The 15155-nt window shown below is 45.8% G+C and overlaps 1 long non-coding RNA gene across 2 annotated transcripts in view; it reads left to right on the top strand.

Annotated features, from left to right (window-relative positions):
• Positions 1 to 368: 368 nt before the first annotated feature.
• LOC123352702 overlaps positions 369 to 15155 on the top strand; it is a 58810-nt gene continuing 44023 nt past the window's right edge. For both annotated transcript variants that reach the window (XR_006574259.1, XR_006574258.1), the window contains exons 1-3: positions 369 to 549; positions 2059 to 2206; positions 11968 to 12104. This is a non-coding gene — a long non-coding RNA (uncharacterized LOC123352702). The remainder of the gene's footprint in view (positions 550 to 2058; positions 2207 to 11967; positions 12105 to 15155) is intronic.

Genomic DNA, 15155 nt, shown 5'->3' with positions numbered 1-15155 from the left:
AAACTTAATCCAGAGGTAATTGGGAGAAAGCTAAGGGTCACTTCTATACAGGAGGACAGATTAGATGCATAGGGGTTCCTTCTGGCCTTAAACACTATGAAACTATGAAAAACTCAGGGTAGCATGGGGAGCAGCCTCTGCTATTTTACTGTGTTCCCTGGAATCAACAGTGAATGAGTGGGGTGATCAGGAGGTTACAGGGGGAGTAGCTCAAATATCCAGAGGGGTAGATCAGGGCGGGATATAAGCCCTGCAGGGGAGGGTCGAGTGTTGCAGTGACATCACAGTGGCCTTTGGCAGGTCCTCAGCCTGTTGAGTAAAGATGCTGAGGTCGCAGTGACCTCAGAGAGACCCCAACAGCAGACATGCAGGACAGGTGTAGAGGGCAGGGGACAGCTTCTGAGAGCCCCATGGCCTTGTCCCAGCAAGTCTCTTGGAGGACTTAGAGAGTCCAGATTCACGCACCTGCATGTTACAAAGGAGAGTCTTAAGAGTTTTCTTCTTCCTTGCTACTGATTTTGATAGAAAAAAACCTCTCCTATTTTGAAGGTAAGAGCTTCACTGAGGATTTGGAACCTGTTCACTCTGATCCATCTCTTGCCAGCCGAGCTCTTGGCAAGGAAAACACTAGGTTAAGATGGAGGAAACATGTCCCACCTAGGATCCTGCCCCTTAGAATCACAGAAGGTGTTGGAGGATGTCCTTTCTTATTCCCTTCCCTCCCTCCATCGCTCCTTCTTATCTTCTTGCTTCTTTTTCTCTTCTCCCTGTTTCCCTCCCTCCATATGGTGGACAAAGCTGCTCTTCAGCTCTCAATATGGGGGGGGCCCTCACCCAGAGGTGGCTCCAGACAAGTGCTCTTACTGTGATCCTCCCTCTGGTGTAGAACACCGTCCTTTGAGCCCTCTGGTGTGAATTCACGGCCTTCAGCCCCTGAGTCTCAATGCTGATTGGCCGAGCATGGGGTGGTTGTTATTATTTTTAATTAATTAATTAACAGGGAGGAGACTCCAGTCCTTGTTTTCCTCTTTTTACACCAAGCAAGTCATTCATACAAATCATTTATCTGATTAATTTTACTGTCTTCTCTCCATTAGCTGGCTGAGAGCAGTTCATCATTCTCTCGAATCTACTATTTCTTCCAAAATGCTTGTGGAATAATTTATAGGCACAATTCTTAGTAGTTCATTTGGGAGCACTTTACTGTGAGCCTTGGATGTATGAAATCTGAGCTGAGTTGGGTAATTTGAAAAAAGAATGCCAGGGTCCTATTCCTCCTAGAGGTTGGGATTTTTCTTCTGTGGAAAGGCAGGACTCCTGGATCCCATTCCTTCTAGTAGCTATGGATATCTTCTTAGTTACATAGATACTAGAGATGGACAGTCCTGTTAATTCATCTTCCTACTTAAGAAGAGTTGATCCTCCTGGATCCAAACTCCATGGTGGGGCCCCTCTCTCTGAACTGGACTGAACTGATACCTCAGATCCAAACACTCCACACTCTGGGAATTTGTAGCTGACCTTCAATGGTCACATATGGCTTAGCACTTACAGAGTAGCTTCTTCCTGGGTAAATCTCACAGCATTTTATAATAGTGGGTAAGTATTAGATCCCTATCGTGCTCATGGGAACTGAGTCACAGAGAGGATGAGTCACTAGTCCAAGTTCCCACAAGTAAGAAATCAAACAATAGAACCACAGAGTCCTGACTCAGTCCTGTGCCCCAGTTGTTACACCAGATCACATTCTTTCTCAAAGCCATTGGAAATTAGGTCCTAGTTGCAATTCCCAGCTCTGAGTGGGAGTGTGGACCAGTGGTTAGTGGAGGGACCTAGAAATAATAACTCCAGGGCTCCATCCTGTCTCTGTCACTCATGTTAGCGTGACCTATGGCATCCCCTGTCCAGGCTGCAGCAGGGTTGGAGTCCCAATCCCAACTTCCCAGTTGGGTGGTTCCTGAATGTGTGTAAAGTGCTGGGAGATCGGTGATCTGGACACCGTGCTGCTGCCTAAGTGTAACTGTCCCTTGGCAATAAGACTGGCTCTTGTTTTCACAGCCATTGTCTATACCTCACCTTGCGGGCCGAGGGTGTAACACGCCAGTGCAGTACCCTCTCCAGGCCACGCTGGTATTGGAGAGCGAGGAGGAGTATGAGGGACAGGCACGCTGAACATCCGCCCCCAGCACTCCATCATCTGGAGGATGTGAGTGGCATTTAGCGTTTCCTTAGTAACTTCCCCTTTCTGTCTAGGGAGGAAAAAAATAGAGGCAGAATCTCCCACAACTCAGACTTGATTCCAGACACAGCTCCCTGGGCCTGGTTCCCTGCAGGGTCTTCTCCAGTCATCTCCAGTGTGCTTGGAAACATCCCAGTAATGGGGCTCCCATCTCTGCCCTTGTAGGAGACTATTCTCCAGCGAAGAATCCCTGGGGGACGGGGGCAGACTGCGAGCTGCTGAGCACCCATAACCCCCACTGAAATGAATGAGAACAGAGGTGCCCTGTGCTTCATATGAATGGGACCTTCTGAATCTAAGCTGGGCAGTATTTTCCCAGAGAAAGCCTGGATTCCTGGCTTCTATTCCCGCTCTCTCCTGGAGTGGGGGTGGCGGGAGGTGGAGACTGTGGCCTGAGAGGGAGCTGTTTGACAAAACTGAAGATCTTTTAGACTGGCCCCACTACTCTAAAAGGATGAGACTCCCCTGTGGTGTCACAGGACCAGGACGGTGAGGGGAAGCTCTGAGAGCAGCCTGTCCTAGGAGCTCCTGCCTGGGCAGGAGGACTGATTTTGGGGAAGGGAGAATCCATCAACAGAAAGGGCTATTTTTCTGTGGTTATGAAAGCACTGGTGGATCACCGGGGATGCATTGCTGCCATCGGTGTTGGCTGGTCAGGGAAGGTGCATGGCCCTCACATCTTTAAGAACAGGCAACTGTTCAGAAAGTTACAAGCAGAAAACTTTCCCAACTGGTAGATTACCATTGACGACGTAGAAAGCCAGTAGTGATCCTGGGGGACCCAGCCTACCCCTTCTTCCACGGCTCATGAAGCTGTCCACTGGCCACCTTGACAGTACCAAGGAAAGAGTCAGCTGCTGGCTCAGCGGGTGCAGAATAATAGTTCAATGCGCTTTTTGGTAGATTGAAGGGACACTGGCACTGTTTACTCACAAAATTAGCTCTCGGTGAGAAAAATATCCTGATGGTTATACCTGCCTGCTCTGTCCTTCATAATATCTGTGAAGCAAAAGGAGAAAAGTTGCCGCTGGGGTGGAATGGCTGTCTGCCGAATTTGAAGGGCCAGTCAACACAAGGTGGTTTGTATTGTCCTAACTTTTTAGTGCAGACAAGAGCGTTACACAAGATCTCTCTCTGCAGTGACTGCATCCTGGATACGAGACAAGAGCCTGTGACTTATTTCCATCTCACAGTTCCTCTTTCAGCCCCAGAGGGAAAGTCTGGTGGTGAGGGTTTTGGGTTGGAGCCTCACTGATGGCTGTGGTTTCGGTATGTTACGTGGATTCATTGCTACCTGGCATGAAAAGAATCTCCAGGATAACAAATTTTGGATGAATAACATTTGTATTAAACATTGTGACCCTCTCCAGATGCATGAACATGTTCACAAATGCCTAGTGGATGTCGGAATCCTTGTGAATAATGATTAATACAATGCCATGAACCCACAATAATAGGATTTATTCTTGATAACATTGCTTAAAATGTTTAATGTGCTGTAATTAGCAGATTTCCAAAGAAAGATGATTCTAAACACTTCGACACCAAACTCAGTCCATATGACCTCATATCACTGCCGCTCCAGACAACTGCCATAATGTCAACATAAGCAAATGTTTTGAGGGTTTCTTCAGGGAATCATTCGTCAATTGCTACTTTCCATTGGAACTGCTGTGCCGTTTTCCAGCTTCTAGGGAAATCATCTCTCTCTCTCTCTCTCTCAAATGAGAAATGTCATTGAAATGCTTAATGCAGTTCAGAACCAGTTTGCCAACCAAATTACTCGCTAATTACATTTTAATCCCTTTCTTAGTATACAAAAACATAATCAATTCTTTTTAAAAAAGACAATGGTGATCACACTCTTGTTGCTATGCTGGAAGAATTGTTTTCTCATGCTTGTATTAACATTCCAATAGACGTTTCTCCCCTGGTTAACCCTCAGTGGTGTGAGGCACCAAGGGAAGAGTAAGGCCAGGTGTAAGAGGCTGGTTGCATCAATGTGTGAAGTAGGCTGGGGATATAACTGCAGCTGTGCACAATTACGACGCTGAGGACAATGGGTCTTTTAGTTAATCGTGATCGTAGACAGCCGTGGAAAGACCACAGGCAGATGGTGAAGATGAACTGCAGTGGGTGAGGGTGCTAGTCTGACAGACTCTTCAGCTCATTTCATCTCTGCTATTTTCTTCAGGAGAAGCATCATCCTAAAGGACTTAATTTCCATTCAAAGCTTCCTCCTTGCTTTCCTGCTATTGTCAATCACCATGAAATGACCTTGAAAAATAGCCTGAGTAGCTGCAGCTTCACTGTAGCATTTAAAGATAGGGAGAGGCGGGAGAAGAGGTTTCCAGCTTACTAGTTTCTGTTCCTCCAAGGCTGCACCTTTTGGTCTCCAATGGCACCAGAGTTGGGGAATACGGTGTTTCAGCTGGATCCAGTGCTGATTTGGAAACATTTTTAAAAAGCCTGTCTGTGTTAGTTGCCTCACTTCTTCCTTTGGCCATGTTTGCAGAATTCCAGCAAGCCTTACACACATCTTAAATAGCGCCAAATCCTGAACATCAAAGACCACAACCCATAGCTGCAAAATGGACACACATACACACAAAAAAAATAGTTGTCAGCTCCCCAGAGCGAGAAGGCAAAAGCTAGCTGGTAAGAAATGAAAAGCAGACAGGTGGATTTGGAGAGGCATGATGCTCTAAGGTATTCAAGGTGATGAGGTCAAAGTCTGGAAGTGGGCTTGTGAGGCATCAAAGTAGTACAGTTCTGTCAGGTTAGAACAATTTTAATAGTCACACCTTGATCTGATAATCTCTTACACTTTCGGTTTTGGGACCAGTCTTATTTAATCTTTTTATTACTGACACAAAAAGTGGGAGTGTGCTAATAAAGTTTGCAGATGACACAAAGCTGGGAGGTATTGCCAATACAGAGAAGGACCGGGATATCATACAGGAAGATCTGGATGACCTTGTAAACTGGAGTAATAGTAATAGGATGAAATTTAATAGTGAAAAGTACAAGGTCATGCATTTAGGGATTAATAACAAGAATTTTTGTTACAAGCTGGGGAGTTATCAGTTGGAAGTAACAGAGGGGGAGAGTATTGGTTGATCACAAGATGACTATGAGCTACCAATGTGATATGGATGTGAAAAAAGCTAATGTGGTCTTGGGATGCATCAGGCGAGGTATTTCCAGTAGAGATAAGGAGGTGTTAGTACCATTATACAAGGCACTGGTGAGACCTCATCTGGAATACTGTGTGCAGTTCTGGGCTCCCATGTTTAAGAAGAATAAATTCAAACTGGAACAGGTACAGAGACGGGCTACTAGGATGATCCGAGGAATGGAAAACCTGTCTTAAGAAAGGAGACTCAAAGAGCTCGGCTTGTTTAGCCTAACCAAAAGAAGGCTGAGGGGCGATATGATTGCCCTCTATAAATATATCAGAGGGATAAATACCAGGGAGGGAGATTAATTATTTAAGCTCAGTGCCAGTGTGGACACAAGAACAAATGGATATAAACTGGCCATCAGGAAGTTTAGACTTGAAATTAGACGAAGGTTTCTAACCAACAGAGGAGTGAAGTTCTGGACTAGCCTTCCAAGGGGAGCCGTGGGGGCAAAAGACATATCTGGCTTCAAGACTAAGCTTGAAAAGTTTATGGAGGGGATGGTATGATGGGATAGCCTAATTTTGGCAATTAATTGATCTTTGACTATTAGTGGTAAATATGCCCAAAGGTCTGTGATGGGATGTTAGATGGGGTGGGATCTGAGTTACTACAGAGAATTCTTTCCTGCGTGTCTGGCTGGTGAGTCTTGCCCTCATGCTCAGGGTTTAGCTGATTGCATATTTGGGGTCATGAAGGAATTTTCCTCCAGGGCATGCCGATTGGCAGAAGCCCGGGGGGGGGAGAGGGGTTCGCCTTCCTCTGCAGCATGGGGCACGGGTCACTTGCTGGAGGATTCTCTGCACCTTGAGGTCTTTAAACCACGATTTCAGGACTTCAGTGGCTCAGACATAGGTTAGGGGTTTGTTGCGGGAGTGGGTGAGATTCTGTGGCCTGCATTGTGCAAGAGGTCAGACTAGACCAAGGGCTGGCAAACTTTTTGGCCCGAGGGCCGCATCAGGTGTCAGAAATTGTATGGAGGCTGTCCCTCCCCAATCAGCCAGGTGTGGCCTGGCCCCCGCCCCTATCTGATTTCCCCCTGCTTCTTGCCTCCTGACAGCCCCCCTGGGACTCCTGCCTCATCCATCCCCGCTGCTGTCTGTCCCCTGACCGCCCCTGGACTCTCCAGCCCTAACTGCCCCCCGCTGCCCCATCCAGCCACCCCTTCTCCTTGACTGTCCCCGGAATCCCCACCCCCATTCAATCCCCCTACCCTCTGTCCGCCCCCACCCCTATCCACACCCTGGCCCCTGACCACCCCCCAAACTCCCCTGCCCTCTATCCAACCCCCCTCCACCGTTCTCTGCCCCCTTACCGTGCTGCCTGGAGCGCTGGTGGCATGCCTGCACCAGGACAGGCAGTCGTGCTACCTGGCTGGAGCCAGCCACACACCACGCAGCACAGAGCTCTGGGTCAGGCCGGGCTCTGCCGCTGCGCTACCCCAGGAGCTCGCAGCCCCACAGCCCAGAGCATTGTGCCGGCGGCAGAACGGTCCCGCGGCCAGGATGTGACCCACAGGCTGTAGTTTGTCCACCTCTGGACTAGACGATCATAATGATCCCTTCTGACCTTGTATCAGAGGGGTAGCCATGTTAGTCTGGATCTGTAAAAGCAGCAAAGAGTCCTGTGGCACCTTATAGCCTAACAGACGTATTGGAGCATGAGCTTTCGTGGGTGAATACCCACTTCGTCGGATGCAAGCTCATGCTCATGCTTCAATACGTCTGTTAGTCTATAAGGTGCCACAGGACTCTTTGCTGCTTTTCCCTTCTCACGTTAATGTCTATGACTCTATGACCCAGGAACTTCTAGACCTTAACACATGAGCTGCTACAACTTGAGCTAAAGGGTCAAAGTGCTGTACCAACTCATGTTCTCCGTGTATTGGCACACGGGGGACCTATAACTCCCTCTCCAGTAGGTTACACATGCAGCTACCATTAATATTACTGGGAGTTCCACTGCTTATGAAGAGCACTATATGGCCCTAAATGTTCCACTAGCCCTTTGTTTATTTCTGAGCCTTGGTGTATTGCCTGCTACATCTAGGGACTTGAAAAGAATTCAGACAAAAATGGTCATCCTCACAAGTGTGGAAACATTGGCAATGGACATTAACCACAAGTATGATTCCAAGTTTCCAAGCCACAACCACACAGTCCTATCTTGGTTTTTCCTTTCAGGATGTTCTGCTATACTTTGCATTCCTTGAGAAAAATGGACAGCACCGTCTCCTTTGATATTCACAAGGTGATTTTGTGGCTACCGATTGCTGTGTGAAATAACATCAGCGCAGATGCAGCCTGGAAGCAGAGGGGCTATGAAGGAGGTTGGATTTACTTTGGATGCGGCAGCTGTAGGTATATACATCCTCCCACTCACTCCTTTGGCTGGCAGGGTCGAAAACGCCAGCATCTTAGCTGGGATCTTCATAGTCCCTTATGTTTATCTGAGCTGGCAGCATATGTTATTACATTGGACTGTAGGGCAACGTTGTTACTAGATATGGGCAATCTGGGTTTTTTTGTTGTTGAAAATGCAAGCCAAGCCTTAACCTTTAGTGTCATCAGTTTTTTTCTGGATAATTAATACAACATAAACCCCTAAAGAATAAAGGTCCTTACCTATTGTGTATAGAACCCCATATAACAGAGCAATGGAATACAGCCCCAGAAACAATCCAATATACACCTGTTAGTTCTTACTAGCTTGGTAAGCAATAAGGAGGGAAATAGCTGTTGCTTGTAATTATTAGAAGTGGGAGCACTGGCTGTTGGGAGTCTGAAAGCACAGGAAACAGGAAGGAGGGGGAGGAGTTGAGGAGGCAGAGTGAGAGTTACAGAGGGTGCAGCAGCAGCTCGGTAAAGAGGTTTCCACTTTAAAAATAAAGTCCTGTTGAAGTTTGTTAGTACCTTGCCTGGCTGATACAACATAGATATATCTCATTTACTCAGTTATTAAATGCCAAACATGAGTGCTGGACACACCAAGTAAATACGGCATATGTGCAAATTCCTAAATTAATCTGAAATTGCAATAAATACCTTTTCAATGTCTCTCAAAGATTGTCCCTCTTACTAAATGTATGATAGGCATAAAAAGCAGAATGCAAGGGTAATACAGCCCACGGGGATCCTATTAGAAAATGAAGAAAAAATAATAGGTGGGAGGGATAGAATGCTGCCTTTCCCCCTGCTATTAAGAGATCAGACAGAAATAATTAGGTCTGGAAAGCCTCTTTTGAGATTTCAGGATAAATGGTGCCGGCTGCCAAATGTTGAGTGAAACTTTAGTCCAGTGCTAATTGTTAAGGAGAAAAGGCCGAGAGCTTATTTTAGCTTATACATTTTCCTTTCTCGTTGTCACGGAGAATAGCTATTCTTGGGCTTAGAACATTTTTTTTAAAAGATTCCTATATGTTTTTGGGCTAACAGCCTGATTGCCACTTGGATAGATACTAATAAAGCCTTTTGAGTCCCACTGCTTGTGGCTGTCTCCTTCTATCATATTTAGATCTCTCTCTCTCTCTCTCAGGGTGCTATAGAGCTGCCCATCACCTCAGCATCTGAGTGCCTTCATTGTGAAATCTAGAGCAACAGGGAAGCCCCTTGTACTCCTCATGGAGAGCCTGGCATTTCACCCTTTGAGGAGTAAATATGTGGCTTTTGCTATGTTTGGTTTGTTTGCGTTGGTTTGTTCATTTCAGGTACCTATTTATTTATTTTATTTGTTTTTTGGGGGGTGAGTAGATCAGGTGTGTGTCACACACCGGCTGGCCCTTTAAGGGAAGTAGAGCTGAGACTTGTCTTTTATTCTAGCCATTAACTTTCCCAGCTGACCCAGCTGTGGACTAGTTACAATTAGTGATCCCAGCTGTGGAAAGTCAGGGAGAACTGCACACAGAGAGATGAAAACGTAGGAGACCCATGTGAGAAGAGGTTAGTAGTGCTTGCTTTCTCTTCCTCTGTAGGAAGGGCTAGGCTAGATGGATGGAATTAGTTCCTGGAAAATGGGCAAGAGGCAGAACCTGGGTTGCCCTTTCAGGAGAAGAACAAGGAGCAGAGAGGACCTAGGAAGAGGCCTGAGAACCAGAGCAGAGGCTGCATTAACTATAGGCTATGGGGAAATAGTACAAGGAGTGGCTTGGAGGTAGGAAGTGGCCCAGGGAAACAGCAGTATATCTAAAGGAGCAGAACATAGCTGCTTAATGCAGGGCCCCTGGGCTGAAATCCAGAGCAGAGGGTGGGTCTGGGTTCCCCTATCTACCCCCAAGGAACTGGTGTAAAAGCCCTGGCACAACAACTATTGAGTTTGAGGTAGGTCTGAGGACTGGCCCAAGAGGGGCAGGAGGATCTTGTCACAAGGTGACACTGTAAGAGGAAAGAGGTCACTGCACCTTTAACTCATTGGTTCCTTCCTAACTAGAGTTGCCACCATTGAGGTACCAAAAAAGTGACTTATAGATTTCCCAGGACAGCTACCTCAAAAAAGGGATGATCCTGGGAAAACCTAGACAGGTGGCAACCTTATTCCTAGGTGGGTTTTCAGAGAGGGCACCTGGGCTGTGTGAATGGGCGAGTGCCTGAGGGCAGGGAGCCTCAGACAGGAAAAGGGGCTGGAGAGAACTGCCTGGGAGTCAAAAGGCTGGAGGAAGTGTCTGTGGAGAGCTGCAGAAAGCTCTCTATGGGGGAATAGTTAGGAAGCCAGGGGAAGAGCTAGCCTGCTTAACTCCCTGAGCCAAAGAGCCATGGCCAGTGAGGGCTGGAGGCAGGAGCTTACCCCCGATTTCTCCATGCTGGAGAGCTGGAGCCAGGGGAACAGGAAGAGGGCCAGAGGGAATGAGGGATGCTCCTCTGGTGGGGATGGACTTCCAGCAGAGTGTCTGGTAGGTTCCCATGTGGAAGAGCAGGGGGCACTCCAGTTGGAAGGGCTCGGGTGGCTGACCTGGCAGAAGGACAGTAGAGGACCAATACAGAGCCTAGGGGATGGCAGAAGATACTAGAGTGCGGTATGTGCTATGCTGTTGTACTATGTGGTGTGGGATTTTAAGGACAGAGGAAGACAGAGTCCTCTACTGCCAAGTTTACAATGTAAACATAAAGCTTATACATAAACCAGGCTTCCTGTATGGCATGCTCCTTCTGTTTCTCTCTTGTCTGAAGTACAAATGAGGAACAAACTTGAAGCACTGATAATCCCCCAAATTTTAGGCCTTGTATCTGGATGAATATAGGAATATCCACAAGGGCAGATGGAAGGTTTACCACAGCATCCAATACCCATATGAAAATGATTTTTGGGGAGTATAAGCAATGCAAACTACTCTAGGGATTAGGTGTCTCCCAGAAAATAATTTCTCGGGGCTCTGCATCTCTTGGATAAAAGATTTGGGGATTGGGGGAGTGAAGCACTATAATCCCATGACAGGATTACTTGTTCTGGCAGATAAGAGTCCCTGTGCACTTCCAGACAGTGGCAGATGGATTATGTGGATATGATGTATGTATACAATAAGATATATGGAAGGGTGATGCCTCCACACGTTAAGTAGGCATAGCTATCTAAGAGAGAGCCTGATTCTCTTCTAAATTACAGGGCTTTAAAATCAGTGGTAACTCCACTGAAGATAAGTTACACCACAGTAAAGCTAGTGGAAGGAGAAGGGGGCCCTCAAAGAAATTAGTGAGTCTCTGATCCTCAACCCTGCACCAGCTGGAGCCCTTTCCAAAGGGAGTGCAAAGGGTGTATGAAAAACTACCAAAACAGAAGGGTTATAAAGCCTTCATGTTGCATTGGTGTAAAACCACACAAGATACAGAGCTATGGAATCAGGCCCTGAGGGCTTTAGGGAGAAGAACAGAAGGTCTTCCCTCGTCCTCGCAAGAAGAAACTTCATATCAGATGTGTAAAGGGAGCACCATGCAGTGCATGGAAATGTTAATAAAATATAGGGGCTTTCATCTCTGTTCTCACTGAATTCACCCTGGGTGGAGAGGCACTAAAAGCTGTAATCAGCTGATAGCTGTTTTGCAGCCTGTCTAAGATGAGCTGCTGGTCTGTGAGGGGGTGTCGCTGGCTGTTGTGGCTCTCTACAGGAGGCTCTGCAGTCCTCCTACACCCACTCCCAGGAAACAGTGAAGTGACAGGAAAGGAGCAGCAAAGGTGGGTCCTCTAGGCCTGCCTAGGGAGGCTTTGTGGAAGCCTCCAATCACAGCCCAGCAGGCTCAGATAAAAGGAGCTGCTGGGAGAGAGAGAGGACCTAAGAACCTTAACCCTGAGCTAAAGGTGATGCTAAAAGGGGCTAGGTGGAAAGAAGCAGCAAGGAACTGAAATTGAGCAGCATGTGGCAGCTGTGTGTAGGGTGTCGGTTTAGAGCCTTAAGTAGTGGGCAGGCCCATGGCCACACTGGATAAACCCCAAGAATGCGACCAGGCTTATCTGAGAGCCTGAGCAAAGGAGTGTATTTAAAGGGCCCAGAGCCAGGCTGAAGACCCTAGTGAAGGCAATGGGACTGTTCGCTTATTGGATTCTGTATCACCCTGGCAGGGGTTCATTTGGACTTCGGTGTGGCCCTCCGGCCAAGCCATGGAAAACCCACCACGGTCAGCTGACCGCCTACAGGGGGCACCAGAGACAAGAAAAGGGCTGCAGTACGCACCCAGCTGCTAGAAGGCACTCAGTCGGTGAGTGCCCTATCACATGATCTTGCTTTTGTTGTTGTTTTTAAGTAGAAATATATCCACATTAGGGATGTGCAAAGTATTCCTAATGAAATAGGAAATTGCTCATAATTCAGGCTTTGTCACATTTTTGTTGTGAATTGGTGCCATTTTGGCAAAAAAAAATTACTCTTAGTACAGAATATCTTTTGAGGAGAAATTGGCTCCTTTTACAGAGGGAAAGAAGTGGGGGGGGGTATAAACAATTTATGACAGTCACACACTGCTGCCCCACATCACAAAACCACTATAACTTCAATTCACTGACTTCCTTTATTGGTAATTTCTGCTAAGAGGCCAGAACATTTTTCTTCCCCCTCAGAGCATCTATGCAGATATGTTGAACACCAGGACATATGGTACTAGGTACCATGGGCTGCACTGTGTCACAGAATGACACCTAGTTACTGTATCTCTTCTTCTGTGCAAATGTTCCTTAACGCTGTTTTTTAGCCTTGGTTGAAGCTGTCACAGTTCTTGAGATAACTTCCCTTATGAACCTTTCCTGGCCTGCTTGAGGGAAGCCCACTAAGCTTCTTAGGAGCAGGCTGTTGGTATTCACACTCTCAAGACTTGAGACGTGCAGACTCCTGTAATTCAGTGTGATTGCCTCAGCCAGTCTCACTTTAGTTCAACAGCTGCCATTTTGTTCACTCAGGGCAATGACAGGACTAACTAGTGATCAGCCAGCCTTCATAAATAGGCTTGGCAGAATGTGATTTTTTTTTATATATAACTTTGATGGAAAATATCTGTGTGCTTTTTAAGCCCTTTTTTAAAATTTTTATCAATTAAAATTTCAAGTTGTGCAAAATCATGGGCTTTAAATGTATGAGTTTCCAATTTTTATTGACTTTGAATTTTTATGGTTGTGGGAACTTCTGGGGCATGAGGCAATGAGGAACTCTGACAATAATTTATTTAGTGACAGTGGAGATTAAAATTCAAAAAGTTAAAGCTTTATAAGTGTTACCATGCAAATTGTCAACATCACATGTCAAAATATACAAATTAAATCATCTTAATTCAAACTTTAAAGTTCTCAAGCAGGCAAAGAAAGGAAAATGCTATCTGTAAGTTTTGATTATCGACAAATATTTTATCATCTGTTTGTGTGTGTACTGTGCAATTGATGTTTATTGACATTTACTGATTAAAAATCTAATCCTTCCAAGTCTATTGATAAAGGAGAGTAGTTCCTCAGAACAAAAGCATTACAGAGAAAATGTGTCTTACAAACAATAAACAGTTTATATGCCTGTCTGACTTACCAGGTGTTCTCCATCTTCCACATGGAGACCCTCTCAGGTTTCAAAGTCTATCTGGCCCTCATGTCAGGTGTGTGTGTCCCTCCCTCAGGATGGTCAGTTTATATACTTTCCAGTTCTTTGTTTGCGAGGCCTCTTTAATCAAGTCAAACCAGATTATGCAGCTTCCTTCAGGAGATGGGGCTTATTCAGATTTGTTACCTGCTTAGAGATTTGTATTAATCACTCTTTTCCCTTCCCAGCCCCTAATGATTTTGGTTCCTGTAGGAAATCCTGTAACTTCCCCATTGAGCTAGAATACATCCTTTAGACCATAAGGACCCATATAACACACATGAGGTTGATACAATAGTCTTTGCATAGTCCATATATCCATAGCATCTGTCACAGACACTATGGCTCACTTATTTCCAAGGAGGTGTTCATGTTCATTCATGTCTCCTTATTTTAATATTGCGTGCAGTGTGAGATAAAGGCAGGATCAAACAGAAGGGGCAGCCCAGTCCTTATGCTCCGTAGGGGCCATTAAATTCTCCTCCAAATCTCAGCTCAGAAATCAGTTGGTAAAGGATGGAAGCTGGGATCTTCAGGAGTTAGTGAAAGAACCTCTGGAAATTAGTGTGTCAGGCAGCTATCTTTGCACTGTAGTATCACTCTTCCAGTCTTCTAAATTGGAAATGTCTCAGCTCATTAGTCCATAATGTAAAATAGAGACTGTGGGGATTTTGGAAATGGAAAACAAGTGAAGTTCCTTCATCTGAAAGTGTGATTTACTGGGCAGGTGTAATTCCACCCCATCTCCCCCAGTTAAATATTAAGATCAAATATTAATCTCGTAAGGTTAGTGTGGGTGATTGGCATCTGTATTGGTGTATCTCTTTGCTTCCCCACATCCTGGCTTTCTTAAGAAGACTTGACCTATTTTGTTTTGAAAGGAGAAATCTTCCTCTTTTTGCCCTCAATAGTACTCCTACTGAAGGGCGATTCTCCCTCTGACTTCAATGGGATAGGAATAGCAGGTTCTTCATTGTTCAGTTCTGAATAACAAAAGCACTTGAATGTGTGTCTCATGTCTCTGTGCTGATGTAGAGATGGCCCATGCACAGAGGGGATCAAACGCCAGCCTGTCTGTTAGGTGGAGGTTGAGGTGCAGGTTAAAATGTACCCCGTACCTATCAGAAATCACTTAACGGGGCACAGCTGAGAGACACAAGTAATGAGACACAGAGAGGTAGTAAGAAGCCTTTAAAATCCAACTGTAGTTATGATAAATCAGTGGACTGCCTTGACTCCTGGATCACATGAAACACTCTGTCTTCAGAGTTTTGAGACATGATGCTCATTAGCCAAAGTCTTGTTAAATCAGCTCAGGATCCCAGATATGGCTACAAGTAATAACATCTCCAACTGCATGGACTTTCTATCCTAGGCAAACCAGGAAGTGTGTGCCTGATGCCTGCGCAAATGAGGAGGTTCTGTCAGTCTAAGGTTGGGTGTGTCGGGGTGTGTGTGAGGGTTTGTTTTGTTTTTTTAGTAAGTGTGGAACAATTAAGTCCCAATTCAAGAAAGTATCCCTGTCAAACCTCGTATATCATTCAAAAATAACTTTAAACAGATGTTTTAATGCCCTTTGCTTAAATGGGACTTAACATGACTAACAGTAAGCACAAGTTGAACTGGTTTGCTGAATTGAAATGGGCTTAAAAACACAGGCTTCTGTGTTTTGCTGTACCTGGTCCCAAAGACA

Source organism: Mauremys mutica, chromosome 18 (genome assembly GCF_020497125.1).
Source record: "Mauremys mutica isolate MM-2020 ecotype Southern chromosome 18, ASM2049712v1, whole genome shotgun sequence".
NCBI classification, from domain to species: Eukaryota; Metazoa; Chordata; order Testudines; family Geoemydidae; genus Mauremys; species Mauremys mutica.
Note: the sequence above shows the minus strand (reverse complement) of the source record. Positions and strands in the feature narration are given on the sequence as shown.